Here is an 11,008-nt window from a genome sequence, read left to right as displayed (position 1 = left end):
TTTGCTCTTTCCCCTGCCTGGAATGCTCATCACAGGGACCTGCACCCATCCCTCCACTCCTCCTGCCAGTCTTTGTTCAAATGTCACCTTCTCCATGAAGGCTTCCCTAAATTGTAATATCCCTCCTCTAATCCTAGCTGCTCCGCCTTCTCATTGCATTCCTTCTAGCATGTGTCTTATTTTTCTGAGTTACTATGACAAATACCACACAATGGGTTTTGGCTTATACAACAGAGTTTATTGGCTCATGGTTCTAGAGACCAGAAGTCTAAATTAAGGCATGAGCAAGACCATGCTTTCTCCCGGGGTCAGTAGTGTTCTGGCTGGCTGGCAGCCCTTAGGTCCCGTGGCTTTCCTGTTACACAGCGATGTTGTGTCCTTTCTCTTCCAGGTTCCTGCTGACTTCCTGTTTCTCCCTGTGACTCTCTGTCAGTCTGACTTCTAATTTCTTTCTCATTATAAGGCCTCTTGTGATCCAGATTAATACCCAACCACATTCAATTGGTCCCACCTTAATTTAAAATAACATCTTCAAAAGATGCTATTTATAATAAGTTCATACCCACAGGACTGTGGATTAAGATGAAGATCATGTCTAACCTGGGGTACATAATTCATTGTATCACCCATACCATTTAATTTTATGTTATTTATTGTCTTATTTCATCTGATTATAAGTCAAGGAAGGCACAGATTTTGTAAATTTTGTTTATTAATATATACCTAGGCACATAATAGGCACTTGAAAAACATTTGTTAAACAAATGAATAAATTCTAAATTTGTTACCATGTGCTGTACATAATGTCATTTATCCCTATTTCCAGATGAAGTAACTGAGGTTAATATGTAATTTGTCTAAGGGGATGAGTCCCTATTTTTTTTTCAAAGATTTATTTATTTATTTCTCTCCCCTTCCCCCCCACCCGGTTGTCTGTTCTCTGTATCTATTTGCTGCATCTTCTTTGTCCGCTTCTGTTGTTGTCAGCAGCATGAGAATCTGTGTTTGTTTTTGTTGCATCATCTTGTTGTGTCATTTCTCCTTGTGTGCAGTGCCATTCCTGGGCAGGCTGCACTTTCTTTCATGCTGGGCAGCTCTCCTTACGGGGTGCACTCCTTGCACGTGGGGCTCCCCTACATGGGGGACACCCTTGTGTGGCATGGCACTCCTTGCGCACATCAGCACTGCAGAAGGGCCAGCTCCACACGGGTCAAGGAGGCCTGGGGTTTGAACTGTGGACCTCCCATGTGGTAGACAGATGCCCTAACCACTGGGCCAAGTCCACTGCCAATAAGTCCCTATTATCCCATGGGCAAGAAGGGTAATTCCATAACTTTCTGATTAATACTCACTGGATAATGGGATTTGTCCCCAAATGACAAGGTATTCCCAGTAACAAATACAGCTGGGATTTGAATGTGTCTGTTTGGCTCCAAAGTCTCCTGTTTTTTCCACAATGCTGCCAGTTCTACAGCTTCAATCATATTCTAGTAATATGTTTAGCTAATAAAGCATTGTTAATTTATTGCATACTAAATAACAGTTCTCTGTATCCAGTTCTCCATCCAATGTTCAATGCCTTCTAGATTCCTAACTCCAAAGTTGTTTATTCCCATTCAGAAGCTTCCTGAGCCAAGTTCTATCTTTTGAGCTGGGAACTGGAGTTGAGTCTGGGACAGAGCCAGATGTCAGGGGGGAAATGGGTACATATACATGTGCAACCCTTTATCTCTCTTCTCTAAATGTCCCCTAGTCTTGCTTTCACTCTTTACTGTCTCAATAATCTTCATGTCAGCATTAGAATCTTCACAAAACTAAAGGGAATCCTCACCTTACCAAAAAAAAATTTTTTTAAAGTTATCCATGAAACCTGGCTCTCCCCCTATTTCCCTATTTGTCCCAATTACCTTTCTGCTCCCAGTTTTGGGATCTTCTGTCTCTGTAGCAATATTTCATCTTCCTCCTTCGTCAAAGAGCCCACAGTTGTAAGATACAGAATTATTTCTCCTGTAATTCCCTTGGTTTTCCAAAACTGCCTTTCAAAACCTCTACTTTCCTGCCATTCTTAAATTTTCCTTTCTGTTCACAGCCTTCCTTTCCCTCGTTTTTACAATTATTTTTAACACAAGTGGTTCTAATTCCATTAAAATTCAATGAAAGTCTCAAAATGCCTAACATGTTTATAGGCTTACACTTATAATAAAAGACCTCCTAATGAAGATTCTCAGTCACTGAGAAATACAGCAATTTGGGAAACAAATTCCACCCATTGCCTGAGTAAATCAGATGGTTGAACAAATAGGGACTGTTCCTCTGAGTAAAGCCGTGCCCATCCAAAGTTTGGAAGGGAGGTGGAGGTCGGGTTTCAGACATCCTCCCTGACAACAGTCAGTACCACTGCTGTCTGGCAGCCTCTCCAAAGGATTAGAGAGAATGGTACTCTGGGAGGCACTGAGTGAAAACTGAAAGATTGAAGGCAAAAAGAGTAGGCATTCTGGGCAGGCATCTTAATGTCACTCTTAAAAATCTTCCAATCCTAGCTCTGACCATGCTAGAACTTCTAAACTCACCAACTCATGTGCCCAGCACTCTCCAAAGTGCCTACAGTGAGAAGGCACCATGAAGTAGGCAATCACCCCAACAGAAGAGATGGATGCAACTGACCATGTCTTCCAAGAAGGTAATCACGGGTAAAGAAGGTACAGAGACTGATCAAACCTTTCAGAGCCCCAAGCACTGAGAAGGTTATGGTGGTCTCTCCTCCACACAGTTAATTTTTTCAATAAAAAATGCTATCCCATAAAATTAGTACTGGAGAGACCAAGAAGTTTTTATTTTTCCCTGTGATAGCAAATAGTTTCAAAAGGAAAAATGCAGTGCTTCTGATTCACTGGCACCCTCAACATGCACATGGATGGTCTATCTTTGGAGTAACACAGCACCTCAAAGCAGAGAAGGTTTTCCTCATATATGATCTTACCTGAAAATAGAAAACATTTATTCAGCTCCAACTATCCTTTACCAAGTGCCAGCTATGTGCCAGGTGCTATGCTTGGCAATCATCCAGACCTTGGCTTCTAATTCTAACAGCAATGTTTTACAGTGAGTGAGGGTAGCCTCCATCCATTGCCAAATGAGAGTAAATCAAAGGATCTGCCAACATCATCCTACACTATGGACAAAATTTTACAAATGAGAAAACCAAGTGTGGTGGTTGAGTCACCAAGTAGCAGAAGCCAAGATGGGATTAGATATGCAAGAGATTTATTGGGACAAGGAACAGCAGGGAAGGCCTTCAGACCAGATGCAGTTCTGATCCCTATGAAGGAAACAGGGAAGAAAAGACGATCAGGTCAGAAAGGTCTAGGAATCAGAGCAGTTCCAGGGAAGATTCGGCCAGATAAATGGGAGTCTTCAAGCCACAGCTGCCCATAGGGAGAGTCCCCAGTCTGTCCAAAATGTGTCTGCCTTTATTCCCCACTATGCTCAGTCATTGACTGGGAACAGCCTGCAGGAAACATGGCTGGTTAGAGGGGCAACAGCTGAGAGGTGGGGCTCAGAAGAAGGCTGTCTATCAGTTGTATCCCTTCTAGAAACAGCAGAAGAGTTGAGCAGTGTGTTCCATGACCACCACAGCAAGGCATTAGAGAACTGCAATGGATTTTCCTACTCACTTAGTTTGCTAGTTAGTGAAACGGTGATTCAGATGTATGCTTTTGGGATCCATAGTCCATACTTTTCTCACTATCGTAAGCAGCCCCCTGAATTTGGGATCACATGGGATTGTGGAATTTTAGATTACCAGGAACTTACCTGTCAAAAAAATTTCTTAAGACTTCTTTCTAATGCGTTGCAGTCAGGTTGCTTACAATTTGGAGAGCTTTGCCAACTGATAAGTTGTCCACTGTAGAATTTTATCCAGGTTTCTGGGTATGAGTTTGAGCCAAGAAAAAACATAACACCCTTGAAAGGTAAACAGGGCTCTTTCTGTTTCAGGCATCTCTGAAATAGGACTTGCATTCTTGTTGGAGACAACAGCATCATGCCCTATAAAGCAGTTTTAGAGGTGGATGCCATAAAACAATAAACAGAAACTCTACTAGCTGTGTACATTTTTCTGCCTTATTCATCTTACTCTATCTTCCAGTTTTTTCTGCCATTTAAGAAAAAGGCTTTGTAGCACAATAACCCATCAAAATTATCCTGTTGCTGATAGCAAAAGAAATGTTGTTAAATAGATGCCATTCTCTGAGGAACTCATCCATTCCACAAATATTTCGAGAGCACTACTATGTCCCAGGAACTGGAGATGCAGTGGTGAAAATGGGAACAGACAAGGACCTATTATCATGACTTTTACCCCGTAGTTGGAGGAGATAGCCAATAAACCACAAACAAAATAATACTGAATAACAGTAATTGGCATGAAGAATATAAAGTAGTACAAGAAGCTTGAGAGTGGTGGGGGAAGGTCCTGAAATAAGATGGTCAGCGAAGGCTTCTAAGCATGGAAATGTAAGAATGTAGCCAGCCACCCAAGTATGCAGGGCTAGAGCATCCCAAGCAGAGGGAACCACAAAGAGGAAGGAGAGTGCCCCAGAGGCACAAACAAATGTCTTCTATTCAAAGCAGTGGAATGAAGGTCTACTTGACTAAAGTATGGAGAGCACATAAGAGGGTGACATGAGTAAGAGAGTTAATTAAGTAGGAGTCAGTTCACCCTGGACCTTGTAAACCAAGGTAGGGATTCGAGTTTATTCTAGGTACAACTGGAAACCACCAGAGAATTTAAAGCAGAGTTGTGCTAGGATTTGATTTACTATTGTGGGGAGAATGCACTGTGAGCAGCAAGAACAAAAGAAAGAAGACTGTTTGGAGGCAACTGCAATGGTCCAGGTGGTGGTGGAAGGTGACAGAGGAGGAGGTAGTGAGATGTGATTAGATGTGATGATTGAATTCTAAAAGTCCTTGGCCTGCTTCTACAGAAGCCTATAGAAATCCAACCCCATCTATGCAGAATGAGGGAGCATAATGATCCCTCAGCCTCAACCACATGGAATGCCATATACGATCTCAGCAGAGTGCAGCTTGGATCTGAGGTGGGATGGAGGATCTTAACCAGAGAGAGAGAAGGAAACCTTGACTATATGGTTGAAGAAAGATCTGATCCAAATAGCATAAAACTGCCCCCCCTGCTAAGGTTGTGTTCTTTCTGGTAATGGACTGTGGCTGCACATTCCTAGAGATATCACAGGACTCACCAGGAGTTATATATCTGAAGCAATAATAATACCAATAATGACTGATGCTTATATGGTGCTTACCATATGGCAGACACTAAGTACTTCACCTGTATTGTCTCTTTTAATCATCATAATAATTTATGGATGTAGGCACTATTATCCTCAATTTATAGATGAGGGAGCTGAGCCACAGAGAGGCTAACTTACAGAACCTGATAAGTCTCACTTTGAAGGTTCTCCTCTGCTAAATATGAGTGAGCTCCATGACTTCAAGGACATTTCACCCTCACCCAGCAATCCAGATGTGGTTGGCACTTAAGGGCATGCGTGCCATTTAGGGGAGGGGCATCTTCTAAGGCTCACTACCAATGTGCTGGTGCAGCCCTTATGGAAGTGAACTCTCCTACTGTAGGCGTTGCTATAATATCCTGGCTGCCAGAAGAAATGGATAGAATAGGGAAGAGGATCCTTGGGCCTCAAAAATCAGAAATCAGTGGCACCACATGCCATGGCCCAGCTCTAATCAAGGCACTGCTGACTGCTGAACTTCGTGGTGAGGAAGCACTCAGCAACAAATTTATTCGGCAGCGACTGATTGACATACTAAGTACTTTAATATTGACATACTGGTACTTTAATAGGCACTAATGGTATTGGGGAACAGAGTACTCCCTATCTTCACAATTCCTACAGGTTGGGGAGAATACTAACAAGTAAACTGGCTGAAGTTCATTACACAACAAGAAAACTAACAATGCAAAATATGTGCATGTGTATTTAAGCAGAAATTTGGGGGCATAGAAAAGAAAGGTATTAGCTGAAAAGAAACCAGGATCTAGAATCCATATTTGTTGGGGCAGTCAGGCAAGAGAAGAAAGGGGGAAATTATTGAGGCAATTATAGAACTTGGAGTACTTCTAAAGAGTCCAGAAATTTCATTGAAAAAGACAGCATCTGGCTGCATTTCTTCCTGAAGTCACTGTCTTCCTTTGAGGTTGAAAAGTGTTTGCCATCTGCTGAACGATGCTAAAGTTAATATAGGAAACCATTTTGCTCATGACTTCTATTATGCCCAGGAGAGATGGATAGCAAATCTAATTGCACATAGAATGGAGGAAAATATGTTCTTGGGAAGCAACCAGACTGAAATCTGATGACTCTTAAGAACTGTTCATGAGGTAGTGAACAAGAACTGCTTAGAGATCACTTATCAATAATTTATGTCTTCAGGAGTAGAAGGATATTTGGGAAACAGCACTCAGGAACCTAATTGCCCTGCTCCCTCATTCATACACTCTCCCATGCATACAGAACGAAGGCCTGTGGTTCTTCAGTAGTGAAAGGGTCACTAGGCTAGGGAAGAGAAGAAAATTAGGAAGATTCCTCATGCAGGTCCCACTCTTCCTTCTGAGTTAGAATAGCTCTTTGGGGTCGCTTTACAGAAGGAGGGACAATGGTCTCTAGAAGGCCACGGTGACAATATCTTCTAGGAAAAAGGATTGTAGCTCTAAGAGTCCGTGTATTCACTCCATCAGCACAGATTATGCTTTTTTTTTTTTTTTTTTTGACACTTTGGAAAGACCAGTGCACCTGGCATGATATGCAAACAGGGCAGATCTGGAGAGAGTGCCCCCTTCATGAGACCAGCCATCCTGAAAACCCAGCCAGAGTGTACCTCTCCTGACAAATAAGAACTCTTTGATCAGTAACACTGAATCTGCTGTTTAAATTGAAAATGCTTTTATCCTCCATGTTGCCTATTCTATTTATGTTCATTTTTACTTACTGAAGGATTTTGTTTACATATGGTCAGTTCTACTAGTCTTAGCTTTAATAGTTTCCACCTTTGGCTTTGTAAGTAAAGATGCCTTAGACACTCCAATGTTAAAAATTGTTTATATATGTTTCTTTTAATTCTTTAATTCTAATCCACCTAGAATTTATGACATGAGATAAAAATCTAATTTTACTTTTTAAATATTTATTTCCCCCCTCCCACCCCCACCCCCACCCCCACCTTGCTGTTTTTGCTGTCTGTGTCCATTCACTGTGTGAACTTCTTTATTTCTCTTTTTTGTCTTCTCTTTTCATCTTTCTCCTCTAGGATTCAGAGGGATTGGATCCTGGGGACCTCTGATGTGGAGAGAGTTTCCCTGTCCATTGCACCACCTCAGTTCCTGGTCTCTGCTACACTTTGCTTTGACTCTACCCTTCGTCTCTCTTTTATTGAATCATCATCTTGCTGCATGACTCACTTGCATGGGCACTGGCTCACCACGCAGGCACTTACATGGGCACTTGGCTCACCACACAGGCACTCAGCTCACCATGCGGGCACTGGCTCACTGCATAGGCATGCTTTCTCTTCTTTTTCACCAGGAGGTCCCAGGAATTGAATCTGGGTTCAATTTATTTTTGTGTATGACATGAGACAAAAATCTAATTTTACTTTTTAAAGATTTATTTATTTATTTTCCCCACTTCTGCCCCCACCCCCACCCTGCTGTTTTTACTGTAGTAGCCACATCCACTTCCCCTAATTTTATTTTAATAATCCAAATAATAACCAATTTTCCCATGACCATTGTGGTTTTTATCTATCTTAGCATAATTTAAAGTGCATCATTATCACATACTAGCTATTTTTAAATACCTCCTGTAGAAAGAAAATGGTTCCTGTTCAACTCAAGTGTAACCATATAACTTGTATTGGTCAATGAAATGCAAGTAGAAGCAACATGTGTCACTTCTGATCTGGAACTTTAAATGCCAATGAGTGGCTCACCTGGGTCCCAAGGAAGAAACTCAGCTGATCAAAGATGGATAGATACTTGGGGGGAAAAATAAACTCCTGTTGTAGTAAACTACTCAGATTTGGGGGTTTTCATTATCACAGCTTATCAATCTATCCTGACTAGGGTATATTTCTTGCCTCTCTCTTCTGCCTATTCTTGTACTTGAAATAGGGAAACTTCATTCTTCATTGGTTAAGCCTCACTCAACTAAGATGAAAAATAGGTGATCGGCAAGCCCCCAATCTACAAGTCCTGGGAAAACAAATTGAGATACAAATATGTACAACCCATTCACCTGAAGGTTTTACATGTTTGCTATTTGCATCCTACATTCAACATTCCAGAATGCAGAGTGGCAAGCTGTGGGGATTGAAAAGGGAAGACAAATACTTGGGAGAAAACAGAAGAGTAGCATTAAAGCTTCCTTGAAAACACTCAGTCTTGGCAGCGGACTTGGCCCAGTGGTTAGGGCATCCGTCTACCACGTGGGAGGTCCAAGGTTCAAACCCTGGGCCTCCCTGACCCGTGTGCAGCTGGCCCATATGCAGTGCTGATGCGTGCAAGGAGTACCCTGCATCCCCAGTGTAGGGGAGCCCCACGCGCAAGGAGTGCGTCCTGTAAGGAGGGCCGCCCAGTGTGAAAGAAAGTGCGGCCTGCCCAGGAAGGTGCCTCACACATAGAGAGCTGACACAACAAGATGACGCAACGAAAAGAAACACAGATTCCCGTGCTGCTGACAACAACAGAAGCAGACAAAGAAGACGCAGCAAATAGACACAGACAACAGACAACCGGGGTGGGAAAGGGAGAGAAATAAATAAATAAATCTTTAAAAAAAAAGGAAAGAAAACACTCAGGCTTAGGGTTTTAGTTTTATCTTTCTTCTACTACTACAAGAGTCCTATCAACAGAAGGGGTTCTCATGGGCTTGTCTGTGTTACCTTGTAAACTATGGCCTTCTCTCTCAATTCCTCAGTTCCAGCCTGACTCAAAGCTCCATGTCAAATGGCAGCACTGGGTTGTTAGAAGTGGTGTGGGAAAGGGAACAATGGAATTTATTGAGAGAAATGCTGGAAGGTAGAGAAATGGAAATTCAGTTACAATTTGCCATAATCACATTTGTTTTAGCTTATGCTGTTTATTCCTCATGAATACAAGCATGTCTGCAGAGGCTGCTATGCCATAGTTCCTTTGTAAGGCACTGAGCTTTCTCAAAGATGGCATGGGATTTAAACCTGTCTTAGTTTCCCATCTGTTATGAAAAATACCACACAATGGTTTGGCTTAACTACAGGAATTTATTAACACTGGTTTCAGAGACTGGAAGGTTTACTTCCTCCTGGGGTCCGTAGCATTGTGGCTGGCCAGCAATTCAAGGTTCCTTGGCTTTCCCATTACATCATGATGTCCTCTCCTTTATTTACCAGGTTCTCTGACTTCTGGCTTCTAGTTCATCCCCATGGCTTTCTTTCACTATTTCTGAATTTATTCTGCTTATAAAGGGCTCCAGTAAACTGGATTATGACCCAGCCTCAATCAACTGCGCCACACCTTAACTAAAAGAAAGATCTTCAAGAGATCTATTAACAATGAGTTCACACCATCAAAAAATTAGGTTAAGATTAAGAACATTTTTTCCTGGGATACATAATCAACCTACCACAACACCACTGAGCCTGTAATGATCAAATGCAAAAAGGCTGAAGAGATTTTCATGAGAAGGTTTTTTAAATGTACTCCCTTCATTTGAAAGTAACTTGTCTATCTCCCAAAAGGGCAGGGTATGAGTCCCCACTGCAGCAACTCTAAGAGATGCCATTGAGGCCCTGGAAAACATTCAAATTTATATCTTCCCAATCTTGAAACAATCTTCAGAGTGTAAGATTTAGCCAGTAATGAGAACTGATGGATTCTAGTTATGATCACATTTGTGTATGGTAAGACCTAATTCTGCTTCTTTGCCCAAATTTTGACATTGAACAGCAGCCAAAATTTGACTCTTCCTTGAGTATGAAGTCAAGGCAAACTGTACTGTTTCCAACAGCATTTCTACTCCAACTCCCCCTCTGTAACCATCTCCACAGCTCAACAGAGATTCATAGACATATAAATCAGAGTTGGCTCAGCTTGGAGGAGGATGGAGAACTGGATACCATCCAAACAAAGAAGTCATACCCAGAGCAATTAGTTACTAACAACACACATTTCCTAAAGCACACTACAGAAACAAGAACATCCTAAATCAATGCAGTTAAGAACAGAAGCAGCTAGAAACACAAAGCTGAAGATTCTAACACAAAGCTACACCTTGAACTGTGAAATGAAGGAACTGAGGAAATACAGAAAAAAAGCATCAGTGAACTAGATTGTGGGCTGCAGAAAAGAATACACACTAGGCCAAGTAAAAAATATTGTCATTACCTCCTTAATGAGAAGAAATCCAAATGAGCATATTGTACATATTGATGATTATACATTATAGTCATACTTAAGATACTATTTAATAAACTTGATAAGATTCTCACTTCACAGTTATGGATCAATCATTCTGAATTAATAAAAAATACTCCCAAGGTCAAGAATCATTTCAGGCTTTTCCTAAATAGAAATCTGAGTTAGGTAGACTCCACTACCAAGTGAAGTACCTTACTGGACAGCCAGATAACCAGCAAATCTTACAGAATTGCACCGTAACAAAGCTTAGGCCTATCTGGGAGTGCTCCATGTCACACCTCGCATCTATTATCTTGTTTCAGCTTCACAATGCCTTTTTACGGCAGGTAGGGCAAATGTTTTACAGATAAGGAAACTGAGGCACAGTAAAGTCAAAGTCACCAAGTTGGCAAACGGCAATGCTTTATCATTGAAATTGACTCCTGGACCCTTCCCTCCAGTTCCTGCTGCCCAACAAGCAAACTCTTCCAGAAAAATGCTGTAAAAAATCAATCTTGTAGCCAATAAGAAAAGATG

The sequence above is a fragment of the Dasypus novemcinctus genome, chromosome 12 (genome assembly GCF_030445035.2).
Source record: "Dasypus novemcinctus isolate mDasNov1 chromosome 12, mDasNov1.1.hap2, whole genome shotgun sequence".
NCBI classification, from domain to species: Eukaryota; Metazoa; Chordata; class Mammalia; order Cingulata; family Dasypodidae; genus Dasypus; species Dasypus novemcinctus.
Note: the sequence above shows the minus strand (reverse complement) of the source record.